This window comes from Podarcis gaigeae (assembly GCF_964106915.1).
Source record: "Podarcis gaigeae genome assembly, chromosome: 9".
Classification (NCBI taxonomy): Eukaryota; Metazoa; Chordata; class Lepidosauria; order Squamata; family Lacertidae; genus Podarcis; species Podarcis gaigeae.
Genome location: NC_139685.1, coordinates 689,100 through 701,932, shown reverse-complemented (window position 1 = coordinate 701,932; position 12,833 = coordinate 689,100). Strand labels below are relative to the sequence as shown.

General features: G+C 46.1%; 1 protein-coding gene across 2 annotated transcripts in view; it reads right to left on the bottom strand.

Annotated features, from left to right (window-relative positions):
- LINGO1 (leucine rich repeat and Ig domain containing 1) overlaps nucleotides 1-12,833 on the bottom strand; it is a 696,168-nt gene that overhangs the window by 573,334 nt on the left and 110,001 nt on the right. The window lies entirely within an intron of this gene.

The following is a 12,833-nucleotide window of genomic DNA, read 5'->3' as shown; positions in this document are numbered from 1 at the left end:
ACTTCCCGAGAAATCTTGTCAGGCCCACAAATCACTGCTTCTGTTCCCCTCAGTAGGGAATCCCTATATAGAAGGGTCTGGTGACTTCTGTTTCAGTGTATCTGAAGAAGTGTGCATGCACACGAAAGCTCATACCAAGAACTAACTTAGTTGGTCTTTAAGGTGCTACTGGAAGGAATTTTTTTGTTTTGACTATGGCAGACCAACACGGCTACCTATCTGTAATAGGGAATCCCCTATCACCACTACACGCCTCCTATTAGGTCTGGTCGGGGTTCTTCCGTGAGCTGTCCATTCCAAGGTCGCCTGCACATTCCCTGAGGACTGACTTTGCTGCTCGTCTTCATATACCTGATCGACTGTAATGAGGGAGAGATCCTCAAATGGAGTTTGCTCGTCTTCCATGCTAGGGGAGAGGACCTCAAAGCGACTGTGTATTTCTAAACAATCAGAGTGAACCCTGGGCCTCCTACTTCTTTGAGTCACGTTTCTCCATATATCTGGCTCCTGTGTTGGTGAACTAGCCTCCTTCTCAGGGGAGTCCCCTGTCTCCTCCTTGGTGGAGACGGTGTGCTCTGTTGCTTCCAAGAAGAGCTCCAGCTCTCTAATTCTTTGGAGTGTAGCTACACGTTCCTCCAGTTGCTGGACTTTGTCTTTTAAGAGGGCAATCAACATGCAATTGCTGCAGGTAAAGCTGCCTGCAACCTTTGGCAAGATGGCAAACATTGCGCAGGAACCGCAGGTGACTGCAGCTGTTCCCTCACCCTCCATCTTGAGAACGTGTCGTTGGGGGTGACTACAGTGGTCCTCCATCATAAAAAGCATGAAGACAGGACAAATAACCCCCCCCCAAAAAACCTAGGTCTCCCCCAACAAACCTTTGAGACTAGCTCTCCTAAATCTAAAAGATGGATCAAACTGCGCGCGCCGCTAGGCACGCGCCGCTGCCCTGCAAGCTCTGATAAGCTCCTCCCACAGCTAATCACCTACCTCAACAGAAGCCCTGCCCCCTCTGACCTTTGCACAGGGAGAGCAGCTAATCAGCCACAAGAAACACACACAAGAAAACCCTTTGTGCTCCTTCTTCAGCTGCTGCCCTGCAAGCTCTGATAAGTTCCCAGTAAGGCCTGACCCAGTGCTCCTCTCCACCATGGGCCGTGTTGGCTCACCAGGCTCCACCCTGAGTGGGTGGACAGACAGCTTAGCATGACCCGCTTTGCTTCATTGGGGGTGGGGTACTCTGGCAGCATGGGCTGGGCTGGTTCCCCCCACCCATGGCACATGCATGTTGCCCACCCTGGATGCCAACAACTGACACTATGCTGGTGCCTGGAGGTCAGCAGGCTGAGCAAGGCCACCTTGAGTGTCAGCATGGAAGAATGGTGGAATCTAAATGTAGATGTTACAATGGCCAGATGGGGTGTGGTCAAAGGGCGTAGGTGCCAGGATTGTTGTAAGGAGACATGGTGACCACAAAATGGGGCTTTAAATAGGGACCAGGCATTCATGAGGGAGAGAAATACCTTCCCTGTAGCTATTGATCATAAAGACTATATGAGACATCCACATTCAAAAGTTGAATGCTGGACTGAATGCCAGTTGCTGGATTGGGGAGGGCAACAGGAAGAGAGGAGCATTGCCTCTCTATCCTGGTTGTGGGTTTCTCGAGAGGGATCTGGTTGCTCACTCTCAGATAGAACCATAGAAATGTAGAGTTGGAAGGGACTACAAGAGTCATCTAGTCCAACCCCCCACAACGCAGGAAAAGTTTGCCCAAAGTGGTGCTTGACCCCACAACCCTGAGACTTAGAGCAGTGGTGCCAATTTGGGCCCCAGATTATGGGTGCCCAGTGGTGCACACAGTGGTGCCTGGGAGTCACGTCAGAGACCCACAAGTAAGATCTTTAAGTCCCGAAATTCTCTCAACATTGAGTTCCATAAATTAATTATGAATCATAAGGTCCACTGTTCTCAACCAGCTGCGCTTTCAGCTTCAAGTCCCCTTTGCACACTGTGATCTGTGACATATTGGAGCCAATCCTGGGATCAGGGTTTGAACTCAGATCTGGAGTCCAATTGCTTGAGTTGAATGATGCTGGTCTTCAGAATTTAGAAGCAATTTTAAGAAGTATCCCTCCAGTGTCCTTGCATACCTCTGCCAGCCTATTGTGTAGGGCTCTGGCAGATTTCTCAGAGGCTCTCTCTCACACATTATGTTCAAAGAGGAGGATCCATTTGGAGCATCAGCAGTTAGGAGAAGTTCAGCCGTCACCTCAGACAGCCTTACAAAGATGCCCAGCCTGCCTAGCAGGGGCTGAGAAACCCAAGCTGGACCTACCTGGATTATCAAAACATTAATTGGCCCTGAAGCGGAGCCTTGAGGCCAAATGAAAGCTGCACGAACAAATCAGGGCTGCACCAAGGAGAAACCAAAAAGGCATTATTCTGCCAGGTTGAGGTTAGGCAAGCCACTGTACAGAGAATATGACAAGAGCTTCCTACTTTTAACAAGATCCTCAGTTCTCTCAAGGTAACTGTGCAGAAAACCTGATAATGAGGGTGTCCCAAGAAAAGAAAATGCAGAGTTGTCTGTAGAAAAGTCTTAAATTATAGCATATATACCTACACATACACACACACAGAGAGTTACAAGTTTAACTACCTGGGACCCCCCACTGTGAAGTACTTTGCATAATGGAATACAGAAGCAGGCATCCAGGTTGAACTAGTTCTGTTCATGAAAGCAAACTCTTGGGGGGGTAGAGTTACTATAGGCACAAGTGTTCTCTGTGCTCCTGGTGGACTCCAGGGCTTGTTCTCATCCAACTATTAGGAAAACACACAGGGAACCAGTTCATAAGAGCCACCTTAACATGGACTGGTGTGGTCTGCTGTGGCAAAGTGGCCAACCTCCCTAGGAACTGAGTCATGTACTTGCAGAGAAGGCTGCACCCCTTCTCTTCAAGGCTGCTCCCCTCTCCAGATCTGAGGGGCCAGAGATCTGGTGAACCTAGGTGAATTAACTTCTGCACTTCTGCTCAAAGCATTTGCTGGAATGGCAGTAAATTAACCTTGTTGTCAGATAGATTGAGGGGTGTGGGAGTTTGGAAAATGAATTGTACAAAAAAGCAACAAAAAAGGCTTTTATGGGTATATTCGTAGCAAAAGGAAGAACAAAGAAACAGTGGGGTCACTCAGAGGAGAAGATGGTGAAATGCAAACAGGGGACACAGAAAGGGCTGAACTCCTCAATGACTTCTTTGCCTCAGTCTTTTCTGATAAAGAAAACAATGCCCGACCTGAAGAATTTGGAGCAAATGATTCAGCAGAGGAAACACAGCCCAGAATAACTAAGGAGATAGTACAAGAATACTCGGCTAGTCTAGATGTATTCAAGTCTCCAGGGCCAGATGAACTGCATCCAAGAGTATTAAAAGAATTGGCAGATGTGATCTCAGAACCACTGGCAGTCATCTTTGAGAAATCCTGGAGAACAGGCGAAGTCCCGGCAGACTGGAGGAGGGCAAATGTTGTCCCTATTTTCAAAAAGGGGAAAAGAGAGGACCCAAATATTTACCACCCAGTCAGTCTGACATCAATACCAGGGAAGATTCTGGAGCAGATCATTAAGCAAACAGTCTGTGAGCACCTAGAAAGGAATGCTGTGATCACCAATAGTCAGCATGGATTTCTGAAAAATAAGTCATGTCAGACTAACCTGATCTCGTTTTTTGACAGAATTACAAGCCTGGTAGATAAAGGGAACGCAGTGGATGTAGCCTACCTTGATTTCAGCAAGGCATTTGACAAGGTGCCCCATGATATTCTTGTAAAGAAGCTGGTAAAATGCGGTTTTGACTATGCAACCACTCAGTGGATTTGTAACTGGCTGACTGACCGAACCCAAAGGGTGCTCATCAATGGTTCCTCTTCATCCTGGAGAAGAGTGACTAGTGCGGTGCCACAGGGTTCTGTCTTGGGCCCGGTCTTATTCAACATCTTTATCAATGATTTGGATGATGTACTCAAGGGCATCCTGATCAAATTTGCAGATGACACCAAACTGGGAGGGGTGGCTAACACCCCAGAGGACAGGATCACACTTCAAAACGACCTTGACAGATTAGAGAACTGGGCCAAAACAAACAAGATGAATTTTAACAGGGAGAAATGTAAAGTATTGCACTTGGGCAAAAAAAAATAAAAAATGAGAGGCACAAGTACAAGATGGGGGACACCTGGCTTGAGAGCAGTACATGTGAAAAGGATCTAGGAGTCTTGGTTGACCACAAACTTGACATGAACCAACAGTGTGACGCGGCAGCTAAAAAAGCCAATGCAATTCTGGGCTGCATCAATAGGAGTATAGCATCTAGATCAAGGGAAGTAATAGTGCCACTGTATTCTGCTCTGGTCAGACCTCACCTGGAGTACTGTGTCCAGTTCTGGGCACCACAGTTCAAGAAGGACACTGACAAATGGAATGTGTCCAGAGGAGGGCAACCAAAATGGTCAAAGGCCTGGAAACGATGCCTTATGAGGAACGGCTAAGGGAGCTGGGCATGTTTAGCCTGGAGAAGAGGAAGTGAGGTTAAGGGGTGATATGATAGCCATGTTCAAATATATAAAAGGATGTCACATAGAGGAGGGAGAAAGGTTGTTTTCTGCTGTTCCAGAGAAGCGCACACGGAGCAATGGATCCAAACTACAAGAAAGAAGATTCCACCTAAACATTAGGAAGAGCTTCCTGACAGTAAGAGCTGTTGGACAGTGGAATTTGCTGCCAAGGAGTGTGGTGGAGTCTCCTTCTTTGGAGGTCTTTAAGCAGAGGCTTGACAACCATATGTCAGGAGTGCTCTGATGGTGTTTCCTGCTTGGCAGGGGGTTGGACTCGATGGCCCTTGTGGTCTCTTCCAACATTATTATTCTATGAATCTATGAAAAATTGGAGGTGGGGAAGCTTTGTGCTATTTCTTGGGTGCAGAGGGCATATTTTGGGGGTAGTTGTTCCTTATTTCAGAGTCCAGTCCATTGAGTGGGAGGTGTAGGAGCTTGCAACCATTCCAGGGCTCCAATTTTAAAGCCATTTTACCCAGTTTAGAATAAAATGGGAAGAGGAGAGAGATTGATCTTTGTGGATTCAACTTAATTTATTTAGCAGAGTAGCAAAGGCAGTCTGATTTGAAATGTAGGATAAGAAGAGACATGAAGTGAAGGGGGTGGAGAGGGCAGTTTATATGAAAGGGAATCAAAAGGAGACTATCAGTGGTGGACTGCAAACCCATTAATCGCTCCTCTCACCTTGAATGACCTTGGGATGCAAGGAGGATATGCTGCAGTGATACTGAAAGTGAAAAAGAGGCAAAATTGAGGGGGGGGGACTACCCACAAAGAAAGAAAAAGGTTAAAGGAGCTTGAACTGTTCTTCAGCTATGCAAAGCAAAAATGCCCAACCTGGAGAGATGTGCCAAGGCAGGTCTAATTTAGAGATTATTTATGATTTTAGTGCAGAAACTCACAGGTGACTGCACATTCTGGCGGAGGGATGCAAGGATGTCCATAGCTCCTGAGCACACTGGCAAATGCTGAGGAGAAGCAGGGGGGAAGAGCATCAGGGCAAAACAGAACCAGAAAATATGGTTGCTGATTCTTAACATTCTCCATTGTGGGAGTCAAAAACCTTTTCAGCCCCTTGCCACATTTGCAAACCAGAGGAACTGCAGACATAAAAAGAGCCCTGCTGGCTCAGACCATCGGCTCATGAAGTCCAGCATCTTGGTTTCATGGAGACCAACCAGATGCCCATTATGAGAAGCTGACAAGCATGGCCTGAGTGGAACAGTGCTCCTGCCTGTGACATGAGAGGCAGAACATAACCTAACCCTAACCCTAGGTATGAGTACATCATGTCTGGTTCATCCACGGGTGCAGATTTGTCCATAAATGTGGGTGGGAGCACAGCAACCTTTACACAGTTTTGATATGAAAAGAGGAATGGTTGAATGCAGTAGTGCCACTTTGGAAAGAAGTCCAAGTGAAGGTCTCTCAAACTCCAAACTCCAGGAGCCCAACACATATATAGAGGGAGAAAGATGGCACTGCTGATCCTGTCCCAATGCGTTCCCTTTGTGATGAGACTTGGAGTCCAGCAACATCTGAAGGGCCACAAGATGGCACCTTGATCTAAGATGTTCCATCTCAGACCTTTGGGTTGTGTGGGGGCCATGGATGTGGGTGAACAAGGTTGAGAGCAGAGCCAGCCCCACTTCCACCTTCTCCATGCATAAGCAGCTCCATCTCTAGGGGCTTCCCATTGGCTTTGAAGACACCCCTATTGGCGTGGGGCATTTGCTTGATCTCATGACCTGACCCTATCTCTTTCAGTTGCGGTGTTGTTCTAATTGGATTGCTTTATCATTTATTTTAATTATGGGTGTTTGTATTCCAATATATGCACAACTGGTTTTTATACTTTATAAACCATTTAGAGTATAAAAACCAGTTGTGCATATATTGGAATACAAACACCCATAATTAACCATTGAGACCCCTTCATGGATCACTGCCTTGCCGTGGCAAAGGGGCTTGAATAACTCAGAGAAGCTATGAGCTATGCCGTGCAGGGCCACCCAAGATGGACAGGTCATAGTGGAGAGTTTTGACCAAACGTGATCCACCTGGAGCAGGAACTGGCAAGCCACTCCAGTATACCGCCAAGAAAACTCCATGGACAAAGACAACAGGCAAATAAAAGTTATGACGCTGGAAGATGAGCCTCTCAGGTCGGAAGGCGTCCAACATGCTACTGAGGAAGAGCGGAGGACAAGTACAAATAGATTCAGAGCTGATGAAGCGGCTGGGCCAAAGCTGAAAGGACACCCAGTTGCGGATATGCCTGGAAGTGAAAGGAAAGTCCAATGCTGTAAAGAAAAATATTGTATAGGAACCTGGAATGTAAGAACCATGAACCTGGGTAAGTTGGATGTGGTCAAAAATGAGATGGCAAGAATAAATATTGACATCCAGGGCATCAGTGAACTAAAATGGATGGGAATGGGCGAATTCAGTTCGGATGACCATCATATCTACTACTGTGGACAAGAAACCCGCAAAAGAAATGGCGTGGCCCTCATAGTCAACAAAAGAGTGGCGAAAGCTGTACTGGGATGCAATCTTAAAAATGATAGAATGATCTCGATACGAATCCAAGGCAGACCTTTTAACATCACAGTAATCCAAGTTTATGCACCAACCACTGGTGCTGAAGAAACTGAAATTGACCAATTCCACGAAGACTTACAACACCTTATAGAAATGACACCAAAGAAGGATGTTCTTCTCATTATAGGGGATTGGAATGCTAAAGTAGGGAGTCAAGAGATAAAAGGAACAACTGGCAAGTTTGGCCTTGGAGATCAAAACGAAGCAGGGCAAAGGCTAATAGAGTTCTGCCAAGAGAACAAGCTGGTCATCACAAACACTCTTTTCCAACAACACAAGACGACTCTACACATGGACATCACCAGATGGGCAGCATTGAAATCAGATTGATTATATTCTCTGCAGTCAAAGATGGAGAAGCTCTATACAGTCAGCAAAAACAAGACCTGGAGCTGACTGTGGCTCAGATCATCAGCTTCTTATAGCAAAATTCAAGCTTAAACTGAAGAAAGTAGGAAAAACCACTGGGCCAGTAAGATACAATCTAAGTCAAATCCCTTATGAATACACAGTGGAAGTGAGGAACAGGTTTAAGGATTTAGATTTGGTGGACAGAGTGCCTGAAGAACTATGGATGGAGGCTCGTAACATTATACAGGAGGCAGCAACCAAAACCATCCCAATGAAAAGGAAATGCAAGAAAGCAAAGTGGCCGTCCAACGAGGCCTTACAAATAGCGGGGGAGAGAAGGCAAAGAAAATGCGAGGGAGATAGTGAAAGATACAGGAAATTGAATGCAGATTTCCAAAAAAATAGCAAGGAGAGACAAGAAGGCCTTCTTAAACGAGAAATGCAAAGAAATAGAGGAAAACAATAGAATGGGGAAAAACAGAAATCTGTTCAAGAAAATTGGAGATATGAAAGGAACATTTCGTACAAAGATTACCATAATAAAAGACAAAGTGGAAAGGACCTAACAGAAGCAGAAGACATCAAGAAGAGGTGGCAAGAATACACAGAGGAACTATACCAGAAAGAAATGGATGTCTCGTATACCCCAGGTAGTGTGGTTGCTGACCTTGAGCCAGACATCCTGGAGAGTGAAGTCAAATGGGCCTTAGAAAGCACTGCTAATAACAAGGCCAGTGGAAGTGATGATATTCCAGCTGAACTACTGTATTTTTTGCACCATAACACTCACTTTTTCTCCTAAAAAGAAAGGGGAAATGTCTGTGCGTGTTATGGAGGGAATGCCTACGGGTAGCATGCCTACGGATTTTCCTCCTCTAAAAACTATGTGCGTGTTATGGTCGGGTGCGTGTTATAGAGCGAAAAATACGGTATTTAAAATTTTAAAAGATGATGCTGTTAAGGTGATACACTCAATATGCCAGCAAATTTGGAAAACTCAGCAGTGGCCAGAGGATTGGAGAAGATCAGTCTACATCCCAATCCCCAGAAGGGCAGTGCCAAAGAATGCTCCAACTACTGCACACTTGCACTCATTTCACACGCTAGCAAGGTTATGCTTAAAATTCTAAAAGGAAGGCTTAAGCAGTATGTGGACCGAGAACTCCCAAAAGTGCAAGCTGGATTTCGAAGGGGCAGAGGAACCAGAGACCAAATTGCAAACATGCGCTGGATTATGGAGAAAGCTAGAGAGTTCCAGAAAGACATCTACTTCTGCTTGACTATGCAAAAGCCTTTGATTGTGTTGACTACAGCAAACTATGGCAAGTTCTTAAAGAAATGGGAGTGTCTGATCACCTCATCTGTCTCCGGAGAAATCTCCAGGTGGGACAAGAAGCTAGTTAGAACTGGATATGGAACAACTGGTTGGTTCAAAATTGGGACAGTATATTGTCTCCCTGCTTATTTAACTTATATGCAGAATTCATCATGCAAAAGGCTGGGCTGGATGAATCCCAAGCCGGAATTAAGATCACCGGAAGAAATATCAACAACCTCAGATATGCAGATGACACAACCTTGATGGCAGAAAGTGAGGAGGAATTAAAAAACCTTTTATTGAGGGTGAAAGAGGAGAGCGCAAAATATGTTCTGAAGCTCAACATCAAAAAAACGAAGATCATGGCCACTGGGCCCATCACCTCCTGGCAAATAGAAGGGGAAGAAATGGAGGCAGTGTGAGATTTTACTTTCTTGGGCTCCATGATCACTGCAGATGGTGACAGCAGCCACGAAATTAAAAGACACCTGCTCCTTGGGAGAAAGGCGATGGCAAACCTAGACAGCATCTTAAAAAGCAGAGACATCACCTTGCCAACAAAGGTTCGTATAGTTAAAGCCATGGTTTTCCCAGTAGTGATGTATAGAAGTGAGAGCTGGACCATAAAGAAGGCTGATCGCCGAATAATTGATGCTTTTGAATTATGGTGCTGGAGGAGACTCTTGAGAGTCCCATGGACTGCAATAAGAGCAAACGTATCCATTCTTAAGGAAATCAGCCCTGAGTGCTCACTGGAAGGACAGATTCTGAAGCTGGGGCTCCAATACTTTGGCCACCTCATGAGAAGAGAAGACTCCCTGGAAAAGACCCTGATGTTGGGAAATGGAGGGCACAAGGAGAAGGGGACGACAGAGGACGAGATGGTTGGACAGTGTTCTCGAAGCTACAAACATGAGTTTAACCAAACTGCGGGAGGCAGTGGAAGACAGAAGTGCCTGGCGTGCTCTGGTCCATGGGGTCACGAAGAATCGGACACGAGTAAACAACAACAACAACAAAACCATTTAGAAGCCTTTCTTGGCATTAGGTGGTATATAAATTTATTATTATCAGTATTAACTATTATAACAGTAACGTTGAAGAGGGTTGGGAGGAAATTAAGATACGGAAACATCTGGAAGAATTCACAGGAGCTGAGATTTCAGGGCATGGTCTGCCGTGCTTTATGAGAGGGCCAGGAACCTCAGGCCTGGGGGCCGAATGTAACCCCCACTCCAGGCTTTCCTACCTGCCCCCGCTTGTCAGGTTGAAAAGTGTCTGTGTGCGTGGATGTGTTGAAAATAGCTGCTTGCACAAATTTAAAATTTGCATTCATTGCCACCCACTTTTGCCTCTGGCTCTAGCATGCAGCCCACAAAGTCTACCTGGAAGGGAATGTGGCCCCTGGGCTGAAAAAGGTTCCCCACAGCAAAGGCCATGTGCCAACATCACTGCGGAAAAATGCTGCTGGGCTGAACATAAAATGACGTCTTCTTTCTCTGCTGCAACAATTTCCCTACCCACCTTTATTGGTTGTTGCCCAGTCGTCGTCTCCCCCTCCCCCATCTATCTCATCACACTGTTTTATTATTCAGGAGAGCCTCTTGATTAGAAGAGTCCCCCAAGGCATTTACAAATAAAAAAATTCCTTTCATTAGGATGTTGTTAACTTTTCAAAGAAAATTTTTAATTTTTCTCTTCTTTTAAATAAGAGAGAGCATTAAAAAAATGAGCAGGACTAATCAAGCCGCATTTATTCTGATGGTGTTTCCTCCTCTTCTTCCCGCAGCCCAGCTCTGGTCTCTGAAAGGCACTGATGACATTCCCAGTTTGCCTGGCTCTTCAGAAATTGCTCCTGGGTGCCAGAACGTCCTCTTGGATGGTGCCCATGTAACACAAACCTATGCATACATGTTTATTTCTCACCAAGGATCTCAAGCTTCCCTATATGGATCTCCTCCCACTCGATTGTAGTCTCACAACAACCCTGAGACACAGCTACTAGGCTGAGACACAGCTACTGGCCCGTGAAAATTCACCAGCATTTAATAATGAATTTCTCCAAGCACACCCAAGTTTTTCTAAAAGTAGCTTTCCCTAATGTAAGAAATATCTTTATGTTAATTTTACCAATACACATAATTTTTATGCTTATTTTACCCCAGTGTCTGCATTTTTTGACACATTATGCAGCTGGGGGGGGGGGGGGAATGCTATTCAAAATTCAGAAGAGTGCAGATTTTTAAGGAAGGCTGTGAATTTGAAGGACGCGGGTGGCGCTGTGGGTTAAACCACAGAGCCTAGGACTTGCTGATCAAAAGGTCGCGGTTCGAATCCCCGCGACAGGGTGAGCTCCCATTGCTCGGTCCCTGCTCCTGCCAACCTAGCAGTTCAAAAGCACATCAAAGTGCAAATAGATAAATAGATACAGCTCCGGCAGGAAGGTAAACGGCGTTTCTGTGCACTGCTCTGGTTCGCCAGAAGCGGCTTAGTCATGCTGGCCACATGACCCGGAAGCTGTACGCCGGCTCCCTCAGCCAATAAAGCGAGATGAGCGCCACAACCCCAGAGTCGGTCATGACTGGACCTAATGGTCAGGGGTCGCTTTACATTTTACTTATACATGTATGTATAGAAAAAGCTTTAAATCTATCAATGTTTATCAGAGGCTTTTGATATCATTGACTATTACATCCTTCTGGACCGTCTAAAGGAGCTGGGGGCACTGTTATACCGTGGGTCCCCTCCTTCCTCCTGGGCCGTGTCCAGAAAGTGGGGGGGGGATGAATGTTCAGACCCCTGGGCTCTCACTTGTGGGGTGCCTCTGGGCTCCATCCTCTCCCCCATGCTTTTTAACATCTATATGAAGCCGCTGGGAGAGATCATCAGGGGGTTTGGGCTGGGTGTTCATCAATATGCGGATGATACCCAGCTCTACCTCTCTTTTAAATCAGAACCAGTGAAGGCGGTGAAGGTCCTGTGTGAGTGTCTGGAGGCAGTTGGAGGATGGATGGCGGCTAACAGATTGAGGTTGAATCCAGACAACAGAAGTACTGTTTTGGGGGGACAGGGGGCGGGCTGGTGTGGGGGACTCTCTGGTCCTGAGTGGGGCAACTGTGCCCCTGAAGGACCAGGGGCACAGCCTGGGAGTCATTTTGGACTCACAGCTGTCCATGGAGGTGCAGGTCAATTCTGTGTCCAGGGCAGCTGTCTACCAGCTCCATCTGGTACATAGGCTGAGACCCTCCCTGCCCTTGGACTGTCTTGCCATAGTGGTGCATGCTCTGGTTATCTCCCGCTTGGACTACTGCCATGCACTCTGTGTGGGGCTACCTTTGAAGGTGACCCGGAAACTGCAACTAACCCAGAATGCGGCAGCAAGACTGGTTACTGGGAGTGGCCAAGACCATATAACACCAGTCTTGAATGACCTCCATTGGACGTTTCCAAGCACAATTCAAAGTGTTGTTGCTGACCTTGAAAGCCCTAAATGGCCTCATCCCAGTATACCCGAAGGAGCATCTCCACCCCTATCATTCAGCCTGGACACTGAGGTCCACCTCCAAGGGCATTCTGGCAGTTCCCTCCCTGTGAGAACTGAAGTTACAGGGAACCAGACAGAGGGCTGTCCTCCCATCAGATGTCAAGGAAATAAACAACCATCTGACTTTTAGAAGACATTTGAAGGCAGCCCTGTTTAGGGAAGTTTTTTATGTTTGATGTTCTCTTGTGCTTTTAATTCTCTTTAGAGGTGCCCAGAATGGCTGGGGAAACCCAGCCAGATGGACGGGGTATAAATAAATTATTATTATTATTATTATTTGCTTTTTTCTGTTTTTAGCTATTCTTATTTTTTTATCTGGAATCTTCCTTGAGTCAAAAAGGTAGGTAGGTAGGTTGGGAAAGAAAGAAAGAAAGAAAGAAAGAAAGGAAGGAAGGAAGG